Genomic DNA, 26553 nt, shown 5'->3' with positions numbered 1-26553 from the left:
AGTTTTCACTTCAGAAAATATAGGTATAATGTGATTTCAGTTATTCATCTCCTCAGGTTGATGGGTGGAATTCTGAAACACTGTTTTTAGACACTTGGTGAGGAATCTGTAGTCATCTATTTCCTCCTCCTCCTGACAAAGCTGCCATCATAGTGTTGCTTCTAAAGAATCTTCCAGTACATGAAGGACAGACGAGTTTTGTTAGCTTACTTCTCGACTGTCTTCAGTGTACACAAGTATCAGGAATTTATGTTCAATTATGTACACCCACTCTTATCATCCTTCAGTGCTGTGGTTATGGAAGCACCTTTGTTTTTTCTGTTATGTATGTGGGTTTTTACTGCCGTTTAAAGTAATGTCTGGCAATATTGACAAAAATCACATACCTGGTCCCACTATTTTTCTTTGGCATACCAGAACTCTTCAGATATTATTAGTGGCTTGCTGACCAAACACTAACTCACTCCAAAATAACTTAAGGCAAAATGTAACAGGGGATCTGTAAATAGTAGATTTGCCCCTGCCATTTCAGGGTGAGGAGATAATTATTAAGATAAAGAGTGGGTATTTATGTTATATGAGCGAGAATAAAGATACTGTGCTGGTTTGTAAGGTCAGTATTGGCAAGTGGCTGTTCTAATGAGTTATCAGGAGAAATCTCTCAAGTGTGAAAAAGCCTGACTTGGTGGCAATGACTTTGTGGTCATTTTTGATGCAAGTTCTGTATATACTAATCCTTGGGCAATAACCTATAAATTGGCGCATGGGATAGTTAATCTTATGTGCCAACTTGCCAGCATCAAGAGATAACCAGATATTTGGTTAAACATTATTTCTGGGTGTGTCTGAGAGGATGTTTCTGGATGACATTTTTATTTGAATCAGCAGACTGAGTAAAACAGATTGTCTTCCCCGGGGGGCAGGGGGGGGCTTGTCCAATCTGTTGAAGGTCTAAATAAAACAAAAGGCAGTAAAAGGGATAATTTACTGTCTCTGATTTGCTACATTTGAGCTGGGACATTACTGTTCTTCTGCACTAAGCCTGGAATATATACCATCTGCTGTCCTAGTTCTCAAGCCTTCAGATTTGGACTAGAACCAAACCACTGGATTGTCTGTGTCTCCAGCTTATAGATGGTAGATCATGAGACTTCTCAACTTCCATAATCACATGAACCAATTCATATCTATCTATCTATCTATCTATCCATCTAGATCCTCTCTTGATTTTGTTTCTTTGAAGAACCCTGACTAATATGGTGTGTATGTATGGTCCTTCAAGTACCCATAGGATTAAGAAAAAAAATTACACTCACAACCATGTATCTTTAAAAGAGTTTTTTGGGGCACCTGGGTGGCTCAGTGGGTTAAAGCCTGTGCCTTCAGCTTGGGTCATGATCCCAGGGTCCTGGGATCGAGCCCTGCATTGGGCTCTCTGCTCAGCAGGGAACCTGCTTCCTCCTCTCTCTCTCTCTCTCTCTGCCTGCCTCTCTGTCCACTTGTGATCTCTATCTGTCAAATAAATAATAAATAAAATCTTTAAAAAAATAAAAATAAAAGAGTTTCTTGCAGAAGGGGTGGGTGCCTGGATGGCTCAGTCATTTGGGCATCTGACTCTTGATTTTGGCTCAGGTCATTATCTCAGGGTTGTGAGATCAAGCTCTGAGGTCGTCTGCATGCTGGACATGATGCCTGATTAACACTCTCTCTCTCCCTCTGTCCCCTCCATCCTCCCACCAAAAAATAAGGTTTTTGGAGCACTTGGGTGGCTCTGTCAGTTGAGCATCCGACTCATGGTTTCAGCTCCAGTGGTGATGTCATGGCCATGGGATCGAGTGCCCCCGCCGGGCTCCACCCCAGTGTGGAGTCTGCTTGGGTTTCTTTCTCCTTCTTCTTCTGCCCCTCTATACCCCATTCTCGCTCTAAAATAAATAGGTAAATCTTAAGGGGAAAAAAAGTTTCTTGCAGCCCAGAACATAATCTTTGATTCCAGTGTTTAGCTGAGTAAACATGGTTGTTTTATATTTCTCCTCTTCAAAATTACCCTAGAGAAACAAGGTTAAAAGATGAAAGTTCAGGGGCAGCTGGCTGGTTCAGTCTGAAACATGTGTCTCTTGATCTCGGGTTGTGAGTTGGAGCCCCACACTGAGTGTAGAGATCACTTGAGAATAAAAAAAATACATATATTTTTTTAAAAGTTCAAACTCATACTTGCCAAATTTTGGAGACATCTATAATCAGAAATTACAAACTCAAGGAGAGCTAAAAAAAAGGTATTGAAGGTCCAAGAGGGGGACAGGAAGAGGATGCCTATGGTTGCAGGTCTCAGAGACAACCTCAAGAAACAGTTCTCCAAAGTCATTGCTCTAGGGGCACATGATTGGCCCAGTTGGTTAAATATCTGCCTTAATCTCAGGTCATGATCCCAGGGTCCTGGGATCAAGCCTTGTGTCGGGCTCCCTGCTCTCCCTCTCCGTCTGCCCCTCCCCCCATTTGTGCATGTGCATGTGCTTTCTCTCAAATAAATAAATATATATATATATATATATATATATATATATATTTTTTTTTTAATCATTACTTCAAATCTAGAGGTAAAACCAAAATTCCCCTGTGTGGAACACTGAGGTGACAACTTTACTAGAGCAAAAGTAGCACTGATTCTCAAGAAACATACTGGGCAGTCATATTTGCGAACCAAATTATTTTTGAGAGCAGAGAAAAAAAGTTGGCACTATGAGTAGTTCTGCAGGGTCAAACCTAATTAGGAAAAGTAAAGGCTAAAAGAAATTGTTTACTTGCACAACAGCCCCATTATTTAAATGACTTTTTTGCAGCCTGAAACACGGTCTTTATTCCTCCTACCACATGAACCTCCAATAAACACACCTTACTCAAAAATCAGTAATAAACAAAAATGAGCAAGCCCAGGAAATATATGAAGATACTAGAGAAGAATGTGAAGAGAGTAATGGGAATAAAAAAGAGCAAATGAATAAAACATGCTATGGAGAAGCTGCTGCTGTAAATACATGAAAATTTTGAATGAACAGGAATGCATACAATCCAAGAACATAAAGCACATGTACTAAAAATTGGATAAGATAAACTAAGATAGCAAAAGAATAAAACATGAATAAGCAGAGCTCAATAAGTAGGAAAAGCAAAATCATCACATTAGAGAATGCCAAGTTAGAAGGAGCATAAATGAGAATAAACAATTCTGAAAATATGTTAAGAGATATGGGGTCTAAGAAAGAAGTCCTGGATATACACATGGAAAACCATTTTAAACATCAAAGTGAGAGCGTTCCTGAGTATTCCTGAAACTCTGAACCTGTAAAAGAAAATGATAAAGTGACAAAATTAGCTGTTAAAATTAGCTATGAAAAATTCTGAAGTTTTTATGTGACAGAAACACTTTGTAAAAGTTCCAAAAATATAACAAATATTATTAAAAAGTCAAAAGTTAGTGGTGCCTGGTGGCTCAGTTGCTTAAGTATCCAACTCTTGATTTCAACTCAGGTCATGATCTCAGGGTAGTGAGATCGAGCCCTGAGGCACGCTCCACACTCAGCAGGAAGTCTGCTTGAAATTCTTTCCCTCTGCCCTCCTTCTGGTGTGCGTGTGTGTGCACGTACACATGTATGTGCTTGCATGTATGCTCTCTCTCTCTTTCAAATAAATAGATCTTTAAAAAAACATAAAATAGAGGGGCGCCTGGGTGGCTCAGTGGTTTAAGCCTCTGCCTTCAGCTCAGGTCATGATCTCAGGGTCCTGGGATCGAGTCCCGCACTGGGCTCTCTGCTGGGCAGGGAGCCTGCTTCCTCCTCTCTCTCTCTCTCTCTCTCTCTCTCTCTCTCTGCCTGCCTCCCTGCCTACTTGTGATCTCTTTCTGTCACATAAATAAAATCCTTAAAAAAAAAAAAAAAAGAATAGAATAAAAAAGTCAAAAGTTTAAAAAAGTTTAAAAAAAGACAAATGAAAATGTAGGGGGAAATGTTTCAACTCATATCACAAAGGTCTTATTTCCTAACTATGTAAAGAGTACACTCAAATCAATAGCACTAACAAGAGAGTAGAAAAATGGGAAAAGGATATAAAGGGGAAGGTGACAAAAAGTGAAATAAAATGACCCTTAAAGATATAAAGCAATGCTTAACCTCACTCATAAATAGAGAAATGCCAAGATTTTGTGTTTTTCAGTATGGCCAAATTTCTTTTTCTTTTTCTTTTTCTTTTTTTAAGATTTTTATTTATTTGACAGACAGATCACAAGTAGGCAGAGAGGCAGGCAGAGAGAGAGAGAGAGAGAGAGAGAGAGAGGAGGCAGCAGGCTCCCCGCTGAGCATAAAGCCCGATGCGGGGCTCAATCCCCGCATGACCTGAGCCGAAGGCTTTAACCACTGAGCCACCCAGGTGCCCCCAGTATGGCCAAATTTCAAACAGTTTGGTAAAACATGGTGTTGATGAGAATATGAGAAACAGACAATCTCATACATCAAAGGTTAATACAAGCTTTGTGAAGAACAATTTTTCAAAATCTATCAGAATTTAAATTACAAATAGAAATTACAAATACAAAATAAAAATACAAATTTAAAATACAAATAAATGCAAAAATACATCTAAGTATTTCTCCTGTTAGAGTACTGTAACATGGTTAAAATGATGTATTTGCAAGGTTTTTTTTAATTAAAAATCAATTAATTAATTTATGGGGTATTATTAGTTTTAAAGATAGACTTTAATGATTCATCAGTTGCATATTACATCCAGTGCTCATAACACTGAAGTGCCCCTTAATGCCCACCATCCAGTTACCTTACCCCCTCACCTACCTCCTCTCCAGCAACCCTCAGTTTGTTTCCTATAATTAAGGGTCCCTTGTGGTTTGTTTCCCTCACTGATTTTTGTCTTAGTTTATTTTTTCTTCCTTTCCCTATGTTCATCTGTTTTGTTTCTTAACTTCCACATATGAGTGAAATCATATGATATTTGTCTTTCTCCTATTGATTTATTTCACTTAGCATAATACCCTCTAGTTCTGTCCACACATTGCAAATGGCAAGATTTCATTCTTTTTGATAGCTGAGTAATATTCCATTGTATATTGATAGATAGCTATATATATATATATATATATATATATATATATATGCCAGTACCACATTGTCTTGATAATTACAGCTTTGGCATATATATATATATATATATATATATATATATATATCAGATCTTCTTTATCCATTCATGTGTCCAAAGTTTGGCTACTAAGGACATTGCTGCTTTAAACATTAGAATGAATTTGCCCCTTTGAACCTCTGTATCCTTTGTAGTGCAATTGCTGAGATATAGGGTAGCTCTATTCTCAACTTTTTGAAGAACTTCTGTACTGTTTTCCAGAGTGGCTGCACCAGTTTGCATTCCCACCAACTGTATAAGAGGGTTCTCCTTTCTGTGCATCTCATTGTGGTTTTCATTTGTATTTCCCTGATGCCAAGTGATGTCGAACAGTTTTTTATGCATCTGCTGGCCATTTGTGTGTCTTCTTTGGAGAAATGTCTATTTGTGTCATCTACCCATTTCTTGACTGGATTATTTGTTTTTTGGGTGTTGAGTTTTACAAGTTCTTTTAGATTTTGGATACTAGCCCTTTATCTGATAAAACATTTGCAAATATCTTCTCCCATTCTGTAGGTTACCTTTTAGTTTTGTTGACTGTTTCCTTTGCTGGGCAACAGCTTTTTAACCTTAATGAAGGCGCAGTAGTTCAGTTATGCTTCTGTTTTCCTTGCCTTTGAAGGCATGTCTAGCAAGAAGTTGCTGGTAGCCAAAGTCAAAGAGGTTGCTGCCTGTGTTCTCCTCTAGGATTTTGATGGAGTCCTATCTTATATTTAGGTCTTTCAACCCCTTTAAATTTATTTTTGTGTATGATGTAAGAATATGGTCCAGTTTCATTCTTCTTCATGTGGCTGTTCAATTTTCAAAACACCTTTTGTGGTAGAGACTATCTTTTTTCCATTGGACATTCTTTCCTACTTTGTCAAAGATGATTGACCATAGAGTTGAGGGTCCATTTCTGGGTTCTCTATTCTGTTCCATTGTTCTGTATGTCTGTTTTTGTGCCAGTACCACATTGTCTTGATAATTACAGCTGTGGCATATAGCTTAAAGTCCACAGTTATGATACCTCCGGCTTTGGTTTTCTTTTCAGTATTCCTTTGGATATTGGGGTCTTTGGGGTTCCATACAAATTTTAGGACTATTTGTTTCAGTGCTGTGAAAAATGTTGATGGTACTTTGATAGGGATTGCACTGAATGTGTAGATTGCTTTGGGTAGCATAGACATTTTAACAATATTTGTTTTTCTAATCTATGAGCATGTAATGTTTTTCCACTTTTTTGTGTCTTCCTCAATTTTGCATAAGTGTTCTATAGTTTTCAGAGTACAGATACTTTTACTCTTTGGGTAGGTTTATTCTGAGGTATCTTATGCTTTTTGGTTTCTGAAAACCAAGATGGTCAGAAGACAAGAATAAGGGGTGTATTCACAGTACCTTTTGAGTCGCGTTTCATGGATATGTGTCAGGTATTCAAAAACAATTGAATAATTTAAAACATAATTATTTTTAAAAATGAAGCACACAAAATATAAAATATAAACTACACAAAACTTCAATGATTTTGCTTTTAGTTTAATTCTATTATAGATCTTCAAGGAGAATATTTGAAAGCTTGAAATATTGTTCTTAACTTGGTCGGTGTCATGTGATTCCCTGAAGCTGTGTACTAAGAAAAGATGTGAATGACAGGGTTGTGGTCCTTGGACATACACTCAGGAATCTCGTTCTCCCAGAACTGAGGGTGAGGGACTGTTAGAAACTATTTTTGAAATTTTGGAAAATAGAACAACAACAAAAAAATTGGTCTTGCAATTGATACTTCAAAATTCACTTTTTAAGTTTACCTTGAGATTTGTGGTCTTACGACTCCCAAACACATTAAAGGGATTAGGCCTCCACTCAAAAAAAAAAAAAAAAAAAAAAAAAATCTCAAAGAACTCTTCTCCCAACATTTGTTTAGTTTGTTAATTAAGAGTTAAATAGAGGTAAGCTGTGTGGTCTCTTTTCAAACCATCTTAAAAGACCTTGTATTCATGTCTCCCTCAACCTATACCCTCCCCTTCTAACTTGCTTGAGAACAGAACAATGGCTAGATTTTAACTGACCATTTCTCTTTACAAAAGACTCTACATTCGAAGGGTACAGAAGGCCCTCTTTGGGAGTCTCACCAAAGAAAAGAGAATTAAAGTGCCTTTACCCAGGAAAAAACAATAATCACCTGTAATCTTTCTTAATTCTTTTCTCTACCTTCATTATGCTCACATGCTGAAACAGGACAGAATGTTCGACACTGTTTAGTCTAGTTTTGGAAAGAAATGATTATTTAAGTTGTTTTAAACAAACACCAGACTATTAAATTTTGTGGAATGGATGAAGAATGTTTATCATCCACACTTTGCTCTCTTTGCTAGTGTTCTATGTCACAGTTCCCTTAAACTGAATAAGACATTGGCAGCATTAAATGGAGTGCCCCCTTTGCTGTATTTATAAATGTAGGAAAACAGATCTGTCCATTTCTTGGTGAGGAATGATCTGATCACTATTGCAAATACCTGTTTAGGGAATAAGCTTAGGTATTAAGAACCACTTGTCAACCAAGGAAGAATTCACTGAAAATTTAAGCAAACAGTCATTGGGCAATTCAAGTGCAAAATTCAGGAAATAGACTGGTAGGAACCTGGCTCTTATTCCCAAGGAAGACAAAGAAGGGGAATAGTTCTAATATGAGAGGACACAAGTAACATTCTCATTTAGGTCCTCTGTGCAAAACAGGGACTGAAACTAGGTTAACTGGTATTGGTTGAGTTAATATGCATTTGGAAGCTTGAAACCTGTCAAATCCGATTGGCCCCTTGGGGAATGAACAATGTGAACATTCAGGTGTCCTGGTGAGGAGGGAGTTAAGCCCAGGCTGAGGGCTTGCAGTTAAAAAGAAGTTCATAGTCTCTCAGATGAGGTGATGAGGATGTGCATAAATCCCTCTTCCCTATGACCTCTTGGCTCTATTTTAAAAGAGACTCTCTCACTCAGCTAGGCTTGCTTGCTCCATTTTGAAATTTCCTTTTACACAATAGTCCTACACCTCCCTCTTACAGGGTTTCAATAAAGATGACCAGAAAAGCATATAATCATAAACAAATATCCCAAAGATTAAACAATCTCAGGGAATCAAGAGAGATGATTATATGCCACCCACTCAATAATGGAGAATATCGTAATTTATTCCAACAGCTAATTTTCTCCCACAATATTTTTCCTTTGCCAAACAGAACATTAATATCCCTCAAATGTTAGTCCTCTCTCATATGATTCCAAATTAAAAAAAATACACATCAAGGACTCACATGCATTGCCCACACACACACACATATTTGTAAATGGCCTTTCTATTTCAAACTCAGAATATAGGTAGTCAGTTCTTAAGGTACCACCTGTTGTTTCATGGGCTGGCTTCCCCCTCCCCTGTCATCATCAATCAAAAATTCAAATTTACTTTAAAATTAGCCTCTGCCAGAGGTGCCTGGCTGGCTCAGAGGGTTAAGACTCTGCCTTCGGCTCAGGTCATGGTCCTGGTGTCCTGGGATCGAGCCTGCATCCGGTTGCCTACTCAGCAAGGAACCTGCTTCTCCCTCTGCCTCTGCTCTTCCCTGCTTGTGCTCTCTCTCTCTTTCTCTCAGATAAATAAATTTTTAAATGTTTAAAAAAAAAATTAGCCTCTGCCAAACATAATTAAGGAACTAATCCACAGGAAAAAAGACATTCGGTAAACCCTTCATAATCCAAGAGGTTAGGCTTTACCATTCAAGAAAATAAGCACCAAAATGCCAATAAGGAAAAAGCGTCAGATCGCCACAATAATGGTCTTACCCCTGGAAATCTACAGATTTAATTTTAGTGCCTTGCCATCTTCTGACTAGTCATTGAGTAGTTAAGTCTTCCTTCCTATAGGCACTCAGTGATTTAATTTACAAACATAAAATTCCTTTTTCAATTACATGTTTCATGCAGAAAGAAGAAGGGCAGCAACACTCTGTTAAAATCTGTACACTGACATGGTGCACATATGAGTGTGTGATCTCATTATAGTAATCACAAAAATCATGTATGACAGAGGTTGTATTAGTATCCTACTGTTGCTGCCATAGATTACCAGTTTCGTGGCTTAAAACAACAGAAACCTATTCTCTTTCAGTTGTGCAGGCCAGAAGTCCAAAATGAGTTTTTCAGGGCTAAAAAACAAGGTGTCAACAGGGCAGTTTCTTCTGAAAGCTCCAAGGAAGATTCCCTTCTACTGGTTTCTGGCATTCCTTGGCTTTTGGCCACATCGCTTGAGTCACACTGCATTCTCTTCTTCTGTAAACAGATGTCTCCTTCTGCCTCTCACAAGGATATGGGATCACATTTAGGGTCTACAAAGACTCTTTCTATGTCAAGGTCCTTGACTTAACCACATCTGCAAAATACCTTTTGCCATCTAAGGTAACAACATATTCATAGGTTCTGAGATTAGGATGTAAACATCCTTAGAGGGCACGATGCAGCCTACCACAGATGGTATTATTCCCATTTGACAGATGAGGACACTAAAAATCAGAGATGATAACCTTGTTGCCCACTTTTATGGGACTGGTACATCCATGATGCAAAGTCTTTTTTTGCTTGTTGATTTCTCTACCTCAGGCAAAAGATTTTGTATTTGAGAATTAGTGTGTGTGTGTGTGTGTGTGTGTGTGTGTGTGTGTGCTTATACATAAATAAATGTTTTCAAACTGAAAATGGTGACTTGAGATCTTTGTTTCTAATTGAGAGCTTGATGTGCTTCAAAAATATATCTGAAATAGGGGCACCTTGATGGCTCAGTGGGTTGAGTATCCAGCTCTTGGTTTGTTTAGGTTGTGATCTCAGGGTGGGGAGGGGGGGATCCAGCTCTGCGTTGGCCTCTCTGCTCGGCAGGGAGTCTGTTTGAGATGTGCAACCTTGTCCCTTCCCCTGATGGCATTCTCTCTTTCTCTCTGTGTCTCTATAAAATAGATAAATAAATCTTTAAAAAAAAAAAGAAAAACAGACATGAAATAAAGTTTGTGCTGTTGCAAAAATATCTCTAAGGCCCATGTTACAAAGGGGTGACATCCCACCTAGTTTCCACAAAGACCAAAACTTCCAGGTTCATTCATGAAAATGTTTAAGCATGTGCATGTCAAGTTACCGACTACAGATCATTTGTGGCCATCTCCTTTTTAAGCCAAATGGAAGTGTTCTCTTGGATTTGAGCTCCAGGACATGTTCCAGAGGCCTAGAAATGAGGAGGAGGAATAGGGCCAGAGCTGAGGAGGAGGCTAAGCAGGCTAACCTTTCCGTCCGACAACTGGAGCTCTACTTGTCTCTCTTTCATATTTAGGAGTCCTGACCGAAAACTTACCTGGAAGTAATTTTTCTGCTGCTAAAATTAACTTGAAAGTCACCAGTCTTAAACTGTAAGGAGTTTTATAATTTTTTAGGTGTCCATTATACATTAATCCATTTGTGTGTGTGTTTGTGTGTGTGTGTGTGTGTGTGTATATATGAGAGAAAGAAAGAGACAGAGACAAAGAGAGGCAAAAAGGAGAGAGACAAGAGAGTCTGAATCTCTAAACAGTGGATGCCTCCATCATTTTTCCTTTCCAAAATATTACCCATGCCTCCAGACAGCTTGGCCAGATGCCAGTCTTCAAAGGTCGTGAACCTGCTCAGAGGGAATGGGGCAGCCCTGCCCCACACGACATGTTCAGCCACTCTTACCAGCTACTCGGGTCTCTTTAGTAAACCACTTCCTCAAGTGCACTCATCTGTCATCACGCCAGGAAACACAGAAAGCTCTCTCAGCCTCGGCCGCTGACTCCTTCTCCCAGAGCCACGAATGCAGATGCTGCAGTCGCGTCTACTAACATACACGAGGAAAGGGGAAAATGACATGAAAAACTGTTGATTTTGCAAACGACTGCTGAGACCCTGGATAATCTTCTAAATTTATTTTTGAAATAATTTGGCTGAATAAGTTTGTGTGGTTTTTGCACCTTCAAACCAGCCTCTGTTTGTTGAACGGCCCTTTTATATTTGCCAGAAGCACATGAGGACTTCTCCAACGTCACGCGGTCCCTGGTTTAATCAGCTAGTAAGCTCAGTCCCCACCGGGAGATAGAGAGTAGTTACTCCTATTCTATAAGCTCCTCTCTTGGTAACAGCTTAATGGAGTCTAGAAACTAGATTAATGCTTAATGACCACCAGCATACTTTAGTACTTCATACCATCAACCAGGCTCCTGGAATTACTTGAAAGATTTAAGTCAACTTCGAAAGTATTAGCTTAAATCAAGCTATGCCGTAGGTCAAGCTGGCTCCTTCAGATTAACTCATTCATTCACTTATTTCTCCCTCTGCCTGTACCATTCTTTCTTTTGCATTAGTGACAGGATACAGGCCTCTAGTTTCAATGTGACATTTTGTCTTTGTAAAATGAAGTGAGTTGCTTTCCCTCCCTTAAGAATTATTTGTAGAACTTGCCTGTTTCACATACACTTTTTCCCCCCAGTGTCCCCCGAAACTTAGAAAAGATGCTTTAAGTCAAAAAGAAAAGCTCTAACTCTACTGGCTAGATCCCAAGAAAATACCATGGGTTGAAGGTACCACTTTCAGAATGATGTGCCTGCATATTATTTGTAAAACTTTTAGAAAGCATGTCTTAAAACATCAGTAACATCCTATGGTGGGCATCCAAATACCATCACTCGTTGTGAATTTAATTTTCAGAATAACAGGTCCTGTGAGTAGTGGTTCTAGGAGTCCTAACACAGAATACAGAATGTCATGGGGGTGGGAGGTGGGAAGAGATGACCATGCTGACACAGCATTACAGATGTGTACCGAGGAGATAGTCAGCTGTCCCTAGGGTAGCCTTTGAGTTAAGTGTCTTAACACACATTACTAAAATTGCCTGTGACAGCAAACAGTCAGCACAAGGAAAGGCTGAAAAGAAGGTGAGAACACCAAGGTGGGGGCAGGTCATTGCTTAAAAGAAGAGCTCACCTACTTAAGATCCATTCCCTAATACACAGGGCTTTAGAAGGCAAGAGTTCTCTCTGTTTGCAGGGTAGGCTGGTTCGTGGTTATTTCTTACAGCTTTCACTACCTGACTTAAATCTGTCATTTTCCATAATGTTTCCCAGAAAGACCACATTCCTAAAGCATGCTCAGGAGAAGTGGTGTTGCCCAGATGAGCAGCCCTCAATGCCAAAGTCACTTGTAAGGCAGCAGAATGGGGCTCTGGAATTAGAGGGCCTGACTGCAACAGCTCCACACACTTGCCTCTTTCCATGAACATGTTGGCAGTGTGCACTGGTGAGCCAGAGGTCAAGTGCTGTTATGAGTCACATTTCACACCCCTTGGCTACCACAGAGTGTTTCGGAGGCAAACACCTCATCAGCCTTGTAGACTTAGACGAACGAGCCTCTTGAGAATCACAAGTGATTTTTTTTTTTTTCCCTTTCTGAGTAGGCGCCCTCTGTCGCTGTTTCAGTGTAGACTCTGAAAGAAAATCTTCAAAACAAAAATGCAGAAACTTGAGCAGGTTAGGCATGCCAGTCCATGAAATTGCAAGAGTACAAGAGGGAAGGCAACCTGAGGTTGAACTGAAGGGTGGTGGGTGCCATGCTCCCATGTCTCTTTCTGCTTTGTTCCCTATAGCTATGGTCGAACAGAATGTCTGGTCCCCAAGCATCCTAGTCTGTGAACTAGGGGAAATCCGTATTGGTCGTCATCTCTTTTGGCAAATATGAGCACCATGGCAGGACCCAACTCCAGACCCTATACCTGTAGCCTTGTTATGTTGGTAAGACCCATCAACCTAATTCAATTTCTAGTCCCAGAAATGTTAGCTTCTTCAAAAATGTGTTGAGAACATGAAATATAAGTTACTTCTGTAAGAGGGGGAAAAAGTCACAATTCCATGTTTATGGAACAAGAATCTGCTTTCTGAAAAGATGACTCAGGTCATACCTGAAATGGGCCTGACAAGCTATGATGGAGAAAGGCACACTTAATTCAAGCGGATTCTCTTACTATCCTCTTGGTTATAAAAATATTTTTGGTACTATCTAGTGCAAATTCTAGTGGAATAAAAATTCAGCCACATACCATAAACTGTGCCTACCTTATCATGATTACAGCTGTGAAAAAATGCTGTTCTCCTATTCTTTATCAATAGCCAAAACCAACTATTCCTTCTGTCTCTATCATGTGAATATGGCCTGATCAAAATTAGGTTATAAATACCTAATCTTAAACTTCTAAGAAGCTATACTGTCTTACAGTCGGACCCTCAGCTTCAATGCTTTTCTGTAGACTGACCAAGTATAGTCCTTTTTTCTTTTTAAGATTTTATTTTTATTTCATTATTCGAGAGAGAAAGGGAGAGATGAGAGTGCAAGTCGGAGAGGAGCAGAGAGAGAAGGACAGGCACACTCCATGCTGAGCACAGAGCCTGACATGGGCAGACCCCATGACCCTGAGACCATGACCTGAGCCAAGATCGAGAGTCAGACGCTCAACGGACTGAGCTACTGAGGTGCCCCTGACCAGGTATAGTCTTTAATATGCCCATACCTGGGGCACTTGGTTGGCCAACAGGTCTCAGTTGCTTAAATGTCTGCTTTCTGCTCAGGTTATGATCTCAGGGTCCTGGGATCGAGTCCCACATCAGGCTCCATGCTCAGCATGGACTCTGCTTCTCCCTCTCCCTCTGCTCCTCCTCCCCACTCATGTGTGCATGATCTCTCTCGTGCTCTCTCTCTCAAATAAATAAATAAAATCTTCAAAAAAAATAATAATATAAAGCACCCACACCCACTGCAAGCTAAAAAGCACAACTCTTTACCTTTGTCTTTCTACCAGGACTTACTTTGACTGTTGCTATCTGCCCCATCACCATCTTACTCATCTTGCTCTTACTGCTTTAGAAGACATTTTTTGTTCCATTTCCAAAGTCCATCTCTCATCTTCCTCCTCTCTGCCAGAAACAAGCAAATATCCATCCTCCTGCACATACATACGTGTTTCTGGGAACAAAAAGTGAGTTTTGTTTGGCCTGAGCCAATTTTAGGGTCTTGTTCTCCTTGCTTGTAATTGGAGTAGGCGTGGGCACAAGAAGGGATTCTGGCCAATGAGGCACGAGGGAGGTGTGCAAGCCAGCTATGGGGAATTTTTCTTTACACAGAAAAAGAGAAGAGATGACCTCTGGACACTTTTAGGATTGGATCTGATGCCTCAATTCCTGTGGCAATCTTAGAACAGTGAAGTAACTAGACCCACTCTGTTCAACACAGCCATAGGTCTCTATTGAGCACTTGAAACATTGCTAGTTCAAAATGAGAAGTCCTGTGCCAAACACCACACTACTAAATGTGTTGATATAGATGTTGAAATGATAAATACTTTTTTCAATATTGAGTTAAAGACAATATATTACTAAAACTAATGGTACCAGTTTCTCTACCTTTTTTAATGTGGCTACTAAAAAAATTTTAATCTCATATGTGGCTTGCTTTATATTTGCATAGGACAGCATTGAACTAGACTGAGGACAAAATCCAAATGCTAAAAACTGAAGAGCTGAAATGTGAAAAAGTCTTAGTCCTAAATGATGTCATTAACCAATATATTGACTTCATTTACAACTCTGGAGTTGACCTATCTCAGAAATTCTTTCTCTGTAGGATAGGAAGACTTCCAAATAGTTCAAGACATTGTGAATTGGGTTTTCTAATACTTAGAGCTAAAAATATCTTGACACACTCTCTCATCCATCACTAACTGGAGAGGCCACTTGGACTGTGCCAGTCTCACAGCTGAGCATGAAGTTCATTGAACCACAAGACCCTGACCTTGCTATGGTCATAAGGCAGAAAGCGTGGAGTTTGGGATCTTCATTTTCATTGGAATACTGATATTTACCTCACAGGAATATTGTTACGTATCATCACCAAATGCTATATTAGTTTGCTAGGATTGCTGTGACAGAGTACCACAAGTAGATAGCCCAAACAACAGCAATTTATTGTCTCACATTTCAGAGGGTAGAATTCCTAGGTCATCAAGGTATTGGCAAGATTGCTTCCTTCTCAGGGCAGTGAGGAGAATCTATTTCATGGCTCTCTTCGTCCTTTGGAAGGTTTGCTGGCAATCTTTGGCATTCATTGGCTTATAGATACATTACCCCAATCTCTACATCGTGTTCACATAGCATTTTCCCTGTTTGCACATATACTTCTGTGTCCAAATTTCCCCTTAAAAAAAAATTTAAAAAAAAAAAGGAAAAACAGTCACATTGGAGTAGAGCTCACCCTAATGACTTCATCTTAACTCAATCATTTACAAAGACCCTATTTCCAAGTAAGGTCACTTCCCGCATAGTAAACATTAGGATCTTGGTATCTTTTGGGGAGATGAATTCAATCCATAAGAGATGCTATTGAGTTGAAATTGTGCTTCATAAATTGCAAACCTCTACCCAAACCTATGTACTATGTGATTACAGCAAAAGCAGTATGTATTCCTGCTGTCCAAAAGAGGGCACAGTAAGTGCAGGCAGCAAACATTGCATTAACCAGATGCTTTGAGTGGTTTCAGAAGGAGAGTTGCTGTAACTAGACAGTTAATAATCAAATATTTTGGCCGCTGATGTGTTAAACCTGTAGTCAATACTGTCCACTCTGATGAGTAATAGACTCATTTTATAAGTCAACTTGCATTTTTTTCTGATTTGTGTTTTGACCTAGATGAGTCATGTCGGTTGACCCTCCTCCTGGGGTGGCATTTCCCACAACCTGCTGTTAAAACAGCTGTTCCTTCTCAGAATTACCCCCATCCTGTAAGCCCCAGTAGCTAGGTTTATGGCTAAGTAGAAAGTTAAGTGGAGCAGAATGCATAAATAACACTTGCGTCACGATCCCATGCAAGTTTGTCTTTAATAAGTTGTTTAAGTTTAAAGAACAGATTTATAACCCCCGTCAATGGAATATACTTTGACCTCAAAATGTTCACAGCCCTTACTGTCAACTATAGACTTCTTTATTTGGTGCATTTTCTTGTATCAACCATACATCCTTTTTATTTCCTTTTTTTCAGGTTCTAGGGATCTTCGAACAACTAACAATAGATGAGAACAAAGATGGAGAAGGTTGTCTGCTTAATGTTCTCCAAATTAATTTTTTCTCAGTATGGCCGCAGTGTTTCTCCTCCGCTTACCTCAGTGCTGAGTTCTGCTCAGTTGGAGTGACATCTGGCTACAAGTTATAAAAACAAAGTCGTGAAGCTTTCCCATGTTTGCATTCTATGTTCAACTACCCACAGGAAATTCTCAATACTTGTTCTTATTTTACAAAGATGTTTTAAACTACGGGGATCCCAAATTGTCCACTCTGCAGAAGGAACAGAAGAGGAAGATGATGTTAAGTAACCTCTATTAACAGTGGATCGTGGTTTAGGAACTGACCTAGATGTTCACATAATTTAGCTCCAACCCTGAAACCAATCGTGCAAGAAGGGTTATTACTGTCTCTGCAAGCAGAAGAGGAGAGACTCGGAAAAATTAAGTAGCTTGCCCAAGAACACAGTTGGCAAGAAATAGAGGGAGGATTCTCCTCCAGGTGCCACTGCCTACTCTCTTGCCCTTTTATCATAACATTAGTAATTAATATTCTTCACTTCATCAGCTAAGTAAAAAGTAATCCCAACACCCACTTTTGTTATATGCATGAGAAAAGCTTATTACAGTCCCACGTAATTGTTCTTATTGTTTGAAAAAATTATTATATGAATATTCTTTCTATTTCTGCATAACATGGAAATCTGCAGATATCTGAGTCACTTACAAGGGACAGTAGCTTGAACAGGATAGGGAGAGAATGGCACCTTACATACCATTTTTGAAAATAAAAATTTATAAATAAATACCTACTTCACTGAATTCAGCAGCAAAAACTAATAAGAATTTGTAGCATTCAACAGGGGTCAATAAACTATCTCCTATGGACCATATCCGGCTTGCTGCCTGCTTTTTATACAACCCATGAGCTAAAACTGTGTTCTACATTTTTGAATGTTAAAAAAGTAAATCAAAATAAGACTATTTCATGAGAGTTATATGAAATTTGAAGTTCGTTGTCAGCAAATAACGGGGTTTTTAAATTTTGTTTTGTTTTAAATATAGCCATTCTCATTTGTTTATGGTCTGCCTGTGACCTTGAGCTAAGACCACAGAGTTAGTAGTGGGGACAGAGATTATATGGCTCACAAAGTCAAAAATATTTACTACCTGACCCTTTACAGAACATTTTTGCCACACTCTATTATTCTGGTCACTATGGGAAGTTTTATTAATGTGACCAAGACAGAATATAGACTCTGCTCTCAAGGATATTACAATCTAGGAGAGGGGTAAGATGCATACACAGAGTTTACCTTAAGAGCAAATGAGGCAAGAGCAGTGTCATAAGGTATGTTATAGCTCAGTGAATATTTAAAGGACGGCAGATATAAAAGGACATGGAGATGATGATTTATGCTCTATCTTATATCCTGGTTTATAAGTAACTGAAAATCAGGGTTAGTGCACACTGGGCCTCTTGTGTCTTTCTTTACTCTGCCTCAGACAGACATACGGATACACATACATGTAAGACCATAAAAACCAGTTTTCAAGTATGACTTTATTTTCAAAATTCTCTTTTTATTAAGTCCCCGAAATATACCAATTGAGCCAACAAATATATGAAACTCTCATACATTGCCCATGAATTTTAGAGCTCACGGGAATTTAGACATTTTTTAATCCAACACCTTCATTCTACAGATGAGAAAACTGAGCCCAGACAAGTAAAAGAATTTCCCAAGTTCAGACAGCTGGTCAGTGACTAAGGTAGTAGTGGAGCTAGGAGGGACCTAGAATTTGTAGAAAACCTGCTTCCACATACATTTTATAATTTAACCCTCAAAATAGCCCTGCAAGGTCAATATTATCTCCCTTTTATAAGACAGTTTCCTGAAGCACAGAGAAAGTACTTACCCAATTTCTCAGATACTTTTTAATCAAAGCCACAAACTAAAACTTTGGCCCTAAATCCTCTGATTTTTCTACTTTATAATCTTCTGGAGACCCTAGTACACACAGTTTGCCTCATTCCAGAAAAGAAGATCCCCAGTTTCAAAGCCACATGTTACCCAGAAAACTGTGGTTTCTTAAATGACCACACATGGTACCTTACCCTTGATATAGTTCCAGCAAACTTTAAAAAATAACATCGGTTATTTTTACAGTTGACTTGTGTCATTTTTCTTAAAATTAAATCTGTCAGGGTGAACATTTAGAAATGTTGGCTCCCTTTCAGGAGGGCGTGAGGTTAAAAATCTGGCAGTAATACTCCTATAATACATTAGGTGTCCACTTGGTCAAACTAATGAAGCATTTCTCTTCATCACAAAATATAAATGTACATGTTAACTGGACCTTAGTACTCAGACTTCTTACCACTCGTCAGTTATAACATGTGGTTATGGAGTATATGTTATGTTATTGTATGTCATATGTGATGTGAACATATATAGTATAACAGTATAATACATAGTATAGATATAGATATACAGTTTGATAGTATAATATGTTCACTTTTTTAAAAACCAACAACACACTAACTCTTAGCCTTCGAAGGCCCTGTATTAGAAACTGGCTAGGTGTTCAGGCTGACCATTTCCTCTACTTCCTGGCCCTAGGACTAGACTACATTTCCCAGCTTCCATCATAGTTAGATGTGGTCCTGTGACTGAGCTCTGGCCAATGATATGTGGGCAGAAGGAACCCTGCCACTCCAGGCCTGCCAATAAACCCTTACGCACAATCATCCATACTCCCCTCTGTTTCCTCATCTGTTGGCCACACACCAACAACTGCTGGAGATCTTCAAGACCATGCAGGAGGTGACTGAGTCACTGAAAGGAAGGAAACTTAGTCCCTAAAAACAGAAGCCTGGGGTGGGGCACTTCCCTCTCACCCCTACTGACCTTCACTGAACTATTAGAAAAGACCAAAATAGCTTATTTTGTTAAGTCATTGAGATTTAGGGTTGTTTTCACAGCATTTAGTCAGCCCTGAAGATTTAAAAGTGATTTTATTGGAGGATGATATGCCCTGGCTCAAATGCTCCTAGCTGTTTGATTTTCTTATTCCCTTTGTATACTATCTCACTTTATTCCAAATGTTTGTGTTCTCAGTAGAGAGGGCTCTTCATTGTTGAAGGTGAATTTGAATGTTGGCAACAACCAAATGATACTTGATACCAAATTTTGTAATAAAGATTAATCAAACTCAACAGATCTGTTTAAAAAAAAAAGCAATTAATTTCTACTAGTCAATAGTAATATGTGACTTTAAAACAATGCCTCTAATGTAAACCCAGCCCACAGCCCGTCTTTGTAGATAAAGTTTTATTGGAACACAGCCATACTCATTGTTCACATACTGTCTGTGGCTCTTTTGACACTCCGCAACATCAGAGTTGAATAGGTGCCACTTGGCTGATGAAATTTATGAGCGTTGTTATTAAGGGTATAATTGTATGAGTATGAAGACAATGAGTAGTGATCTTGGACTATTAAGGAAAGCAGGAAGTATAACCAATAAGGAGGAGAGAGAGGAGCTATAGGAAAACCTATAAAACAAAAAACATAATATGGTATTTTTGTTCTGTGCAAAAGAGTATACCATGGTCTTATGGAATTGTGAAGACATATAATGTGCTCCTTGCCCTCAACAGCTTGCAGTCTCACAGAGAGGGTAATATGCATACATGTTAAAAGTGGACAGATGACCCAGCAGTTGTGCTCCTTGGCATTTACCCAAATGAGCTGAAAACTTACGTCCACACAAAAACCTACACATAGATGTTTAAAGCCTCATTGTTCAGAATTGCCAAACTTGCATGAAACCAAGATGTCCTTCAGTGGGTGGATGGAAGAATGCGACCCATCCAGACAATGGAATATTATTTGGAACTAAAAGATAGGGACTACCAACACATGAAAAGACATGGGGGCAGTGAAAATGTATATTACTAAGTGACAGAGGCCAATCTGAAAAGGTTACACACTGTACAATGCCAACTATATGTCATCCTGGAAAAGGCAAAACTCTGTAGGCAGTAAAAATCAGAGCTTGCTAGGGGTTAGGAGGAAGGGAGGGATGAATAGGTACAGCACAAAGGAATTTTAGGACAGTGAAACTATTCTGTATGATACTATGATGGTAGATACATGTCCTTATACATTTGTCAGAACCCAGAGACAACACCAAGAGTGAACCCTAATGTCCACTGTGGACTTTGGGTGATCGTGATACGTTAGTTAGTGTAGGTTCATAGATCTTATCAATGAACCATTCTGGTGCCAGCTGTTGATAGTGGCGGGGGGAGGGGGCTGTGTGAGTATAGGAGTGGGGATATGAGAGAAGCCTCTGTGCTTTTTGCTCACTTTTGCTATGAAACTAGAACCGTTCTAAAAAATTAAGTATTGGAGGAAAAAGACAAACAAACAAGAATAAATATGCAAGGCAGTCCTCAATGTCAAAGGTGTTGGTAAACTAAGTGCTAAAGACCAGTAGAGCAGGGCCATCAAAGAAAGACAACAGGGAGAAGACGGAACTGGGCTGGGTCCATGAACCCAGGAAAAATCCCTAAAGACCCAAGAAAAATGCCTGAGCCCGACCAAGAATCCCACCCGCTGACGAGGGGGAGGAGGAGGCCCCCTTTCTCCAAGAACAAATTTAAAGGGCTATTATCCAAACTGTTTGCATTAAAAAGAGCAATAAACACTCATCTCAATAAAACTCCTTAAATACAAAAATATTTAGTATGCCCAGTCTGGCTCCTCTTGGTTATTTATTTTTGTTGTTGTTGTTAAATACTCAGTGCAGAGTACAATTTACTTCTCCATTAAAAAAAAAAAAAAAAAATCTTTTTTTTCCATTCTGTTTTGGTTTGTGGGTTTTTGTTGTCATTTCTTCCTAAAGCGCTGTTTCTTCACATTTGCATCTCCCAGCCTTTTTAATGTGATATTCCATTTAAACTGCCTTTTAATTGTACGTGCTGCCTTGGCAGAACATGACTGATGTACTCGCGTTAATTAGGGCTCCAGTCAGCAGCCCGTGCCAGCTGGAAACTGAGAAACAAGCGTAAATTATTCTGTCATCAATCAGCTCGAAAATGTTTGAATCACTAATTAGTTTGCAATTTGGGTGACAGTTTATCTGACGCAGGCGGTGTCAGAAACTTCAGATCTTAGATGAATAATTTGCCAGGAACAAGCACAGATTCCCTGCTTTTAAATACATGAAGGTTTATCTGCATGTTGAAAGGTGGCTCAGCAGTCTTCATTAACTTCCAACTGGGGCTATGTAAATCAGGAATCAGTGTGAGCCTCTTCAGACCGTGGTGGCTTAGCAGATGATATTTAGGACAAGAAAGCCTCTTTTTTTCCTCCTTTTTTTTTTATTAATAATTCATAAACTGATAGACAAGGATGTTTGGGCTTTAACAGCTTAAAAAAATCACAATGGTTTTATAAAAAAAAGCAATCACCCCCCTTTTTACATGAAAATTAGTTGTGCTGTATCTTGCTGCTTAACTGATTTATTCTCCTTCACCATCATGTGACTGGAATGTTAAATGGGGGAGTGATTATTAGCCCTTGTCCTTTCAAGAAGGATCCTTATTGGGATTTTATTAAATGGCAGACTTATGTTTCCCTTTAAAGAGAAAGGTGTGTGGACTAGGATGAGGGGTGGGAGGGAAGGATAAGCAGTAAAAAGTAGAGAGAATTTTTATCTGAACACATCATAAAAATCTGTTATTTACTTAGTTATGGATGCTAGAACGGCCCCCAGTTTTGTGAATCAAGATTCAGGCCTTGCACTAACTGTTGAAGGGAGGGATGTCATCTGTGGGAGACCGTAAAGATTCTGGTGTGATTTGGATCTCTCTGTGGCTCCATTAGCCCCACATTTGAAGGCTACATGCTGCCGTCTGCAGAGAAGACCCAAGATGGAGGAAGTTGTCACCTTTCAAAATTCCTTTGCAAGAGGTCAAATCAGGCCATCCTATTAATGGCAATAGACCTCATGAGCTGGGAGTGGCAAAAGCAATGTTTTCCACTTCTAGAATGGAGGAGAAGAAAGGAAGGAGGTGAGTTGACAGTATCTCATGCCATGTTCAGACTCCACAAAGTTTCCTGGAGGCAACTATAAAGTTGACACCTCCCTACTTTACTCTTGATCCAAATTACTCCCAGTTCTGCTCTAACCTTGGTATCCCAGTTTCTCAGACATGGGACAGTCCTTATGACTGTCCTTATAACTACGTCTTGACTCCTTTCTCACTGGCCGGATTTTTGGTTTGATCGGTTTCCCCCCATAAATCATTTCCCTTCTCCTTTTCCTTCCTGTTGCATTTATTTCTTGGTCCCCTTTCCATGTAAAGCCTTCCCAAAACTGGGTTCCTGCATTTTTTTTAAAAGATTTTATTTATTTATTTGACAGAGAGAGATCACAAGTAGGCAGAGAGGCAGGCAGAGAGAGAGGAAGGGAAGCAGGCTCTCTACCAAGCAGAGAGCCCGATGCAGGACTCGATCCCAGGACCCTGAGATCATGACCTGAGCCGAAGGCAGTGGCTTAACCCACTGAGCCACCCAGGTGCCCCAGGTTCCTGCATTTTTCAAGTGGAATTGCTGCCTCATTCATCACTCAATTTAATGATTAGATTCTTGAACTCCAATCTCTTTGGAAGACAAGCCACTGCTAAACCAGCCAATCTTAAATTACACAAGCTGTCTCTCTTCCTCCTTCTCTCTCCCTCTCTCTTCCTCTCTCTCTCGCATACACACACACACGCACACTACAGATACATCTAGTATTAATCTCTTATTAATTGTATTTTCAATGATGTCCCTATCTGTCATTTTTCCCTCATTGACTTCTTTCCTAGTTTGAGATCAGTCTTCAGACTGTTGTCCAGGTACGTTCATCCCGTGGCTCACCAATGTGCGGCCTAATTATCATTGTTAGACTTCTAGCCCTTTTATTCTACCTCAGGTCCTGATACTGTCTTGTGCTTTCAGGCATAGCACGAAACTGCTTTCCCTGGGGTGTGCCTTCCTGGAGTTTATGTTGTAGTTAGCTTTTGCGAAGCTGTGCTGTAGAACAATTTGTGAAAATATTCGACAGCTTACCACAACAAAGGTTAACTTTTCACTCATGTTATGTGTTGACTATAGCTGTGTTCCATGTCCTGCTTATCTGGGAACAAAGTCTGAAAGAGAAGCCCCTATCTGGAACATGTCATCCTTCAAGCAGAGGGGAAAAAAGAGGTGGTAGAACCAGTGATGACTCGTAGAGCCTCAGCTCAAAGTTATCTCATGTCACCCCCACACACATACCATTGACCAAAGCAAGTCATAATGCCACGTCACTCACACTAATGGAGCAGAAATTATAATCCTTCCACAGAGGCAAACATGATAGAAATAAAATCTGCCCAAAACTTTCCAGAAATGTTCCCAAGAGCTTTCTGGGTTGCCTGGCAATGGCTAGTTAGAAATGGGGATACCTTCCCTGCAATAGATGTTGAAACTTCACACATTTCTCATGGTCTCCATGGACTGGGTAACTGGTTTTTCCATCCATTACTATAAAAACCTGACCCTTAAGCTAAGTGTTTTTTGCATCCAGTCTCTTCAGTCCCCCACTGCTAAAACTGCTCTCAAGCTCGATCCATAAAAAGGAGAGCAATGGAGTGGAGGGGAGTTAAGAATGGTCCCACTCCAAGAGCACAATCGCAGAGCTTCCACCAGGCCCCGGGATAAACATGCCTTTACATAGTTCATGCTAAGCTACAATCCATACGCCTCTTCCTTAATCCTTGCTGGCTTGACATTTTGGAATTCATTCATACTCTAATCCCCCATGTTGGAGCTTCAATTTATAAGGCCCCAGTCAAGAGACTGGTTTTCCTTCCTCTTCAATAACATAATCTGGTCGTTGACACACTGCTATGTTGGTGAGCAAACCACAGTCTTCTATTCCTGTACTCACAGTTAACTACACCAAAAAGGAATGACCACCCCCTTCCAGCCTATATGGTTATTCCTGAAAAGAACAACAACAACCAAAAAAACAAGCAAAACAACGTAGCTGTTAAACAGCAAATGCCAACAGTTATTAACTTAGTCTAATACCATTCATTTCTAAAAATGTATTTATTTTCCCTTTGCCAAGAACTCAATCGTTTACACCCCAGCAGCTTGGCAACATGATATACCTATCGCTTTGATTTTGATATATAAGTTTTCCCCCATTCAGTATTTCTCTTTGATTGACTGCCCTCTGTGCCTAGAGCTTGTGTTACCGTATTTTACTTTGAATACTTAAATCTGCGTAGAAATTGCAGACACACTAGGAATATAGCAGACTATATAACAGACTCCCAGCAAACCGAAATGCTCTCCCTTTCTACACCTTTACAAGCATCAAATTTTTGAACACAGATAGAAAATAATTTATTAAGGAAATGTCCGGGGTTCTAAATAAGCTATTGTGATTTCATGGTGTATTAATTTCCTAGGAGCGATAACAAAGGAGCAGGGAGTAGGTGGCTTAAAACAACAGAAATTTATTATCTCACAGTTCCAGAAGCAAGAAGTCTGAAATCAAGGTGTTGGCAGGGCAATGTTCCCTCTGAAACCTGTAGAGGAGGATCCTTCCTGGCTTTTTCCTAGCTTCATGGGGATTTGCCAGCAAGCCTTGGGGTTCCCTAGCGTGTAGCTACAACACTTCAATCTCTGTCTCTGTCATCACAAGCATTCTCCCTGCCACGACTGCATCTCTTTGTTTCTTCTCTTTCTTCTAATAAGGACACCAGTCCATATTGTCTTGAGGCTCATCCTAATGACCTCATCTTGACTTGATTACATCTTAGAAGATAATAGGGTCACATTCACAGGTACCAGCAGGCAAGACTTCAACATACATTCGGGGAGGACACCGTTTAACCCATAACTCCAGTTAATATAGTTTAGATATCAGATTCGGTGCCAATTATCTGAGTTACCAGACTTGAGCCTGTTCCTAATTGAGGGAGATGATGCATCACCTTCTTTGGGTGAAAGGTGTATCAGGTTAGTTCATCTGCTTATGCGGCTGTGTCTTTCTCAAACACCTCTGTTTCCAAATGAGATACTGTACACTGAGTGACAGATTTATTGGCTGTTCTTCACATATGCAATCTTGCCCCGAATTAATAAGCAGTTGTTAATCCAGCAGGTGCTCTAGATGGATTCCATTTCCCCTTCTTTGAACAATGTCTTGATTCGTGATAGTGTCTCTTGCAAGGCGTGATGAATGTGGATGGGAAGAAAAGTATCATTTTGCTTACGTGTTTATTATATGTCACACATATATGATGTTGGTTTTCTCTTTACACAAAAATAACAGATTACCGTTATGGAAAATGTAAAAAAAAAAAAAAATTCTGAAAATTGTTAAAGACATCTAGAACATTATAGCCCACCATCCTCATTCACCTTGTTAATATTTTATATAATTCCTTCTACTCTTTATGCATAGATATGAAGAATAATTATGAATAAACTACAAATACAAATTTGCATGCTTTTTTAAGTAAGTGGATTTAAACCTGTACTTACCTGTGATGAAAGAGACAGGGGCCACTGGCTCCTGGCATGGGGGAAGAAGAAAAAGGAAAAGAAAATACCCTATTCATGAACCCCAAATCCGAAAAGTTACATGATATGAGTGAGCAGTTTAGTTTAGAATAGATAAGTAAACATGAAGCCTATTAAGTTTATAATAGGCAACTAAGACAGTAGGTCTACCCACCAAAGAAAGTAAGTTAGATAAGGATGTCCAAATAATGCCACTTTTTGTTCACCTCAGGCACGTAGAACGTGACAGAAATGAGTTTGGTTGGGGTTATCCCATAAGCCTAAACAATCAGCAGTGTAGACTCCCCTAACTAAATAAATTGCTCTAAGCTTCTTTCTTTTCTAAGAAAACAATATGTGATATATTTCTTAGAGCTAGTAAAATGTAAGATAGAAATACAGGGCAACATCTCTAGTCTTGTCTTCCTCTCTTGTTATAATTCTCAGCAGTTTCAACATGCCTGCACTGACAGTTCTGCTGACATCCCAGCCCCACTGGCATCCTCCTTAACTTGGTACCAGCAGGTCTATGCAGTTAGGCTACTCGCTGATGAAGCCACACCTGAAATCCAGCCAATTCTCTCAAAACTCTCTACTTCTCTAACTCCCACCTCCTTAACTTCTGTCTTGTT

The sequence above is a fragment of the Mustela lutreola genome, chromosome 12, assembly GCF_030435805.1.
Source record: "Mustela lutreola isolate mMusLut2 chromosome 12, mMusLut2.pri, whole genome shotgun sequence".
In the NCBI taxonomy this organism is placed as follows: domain Eukaryota; kingdom Metazoa; phylum Chordata; class Mammalia; order Carnivora; family Mustelidae; genus Mustela; species Mustela lutreola.
The sequence above is the reverse complement of the archived record's forward strand: the minus strand, read 5'-3'. Positions refer to the sequence as shown.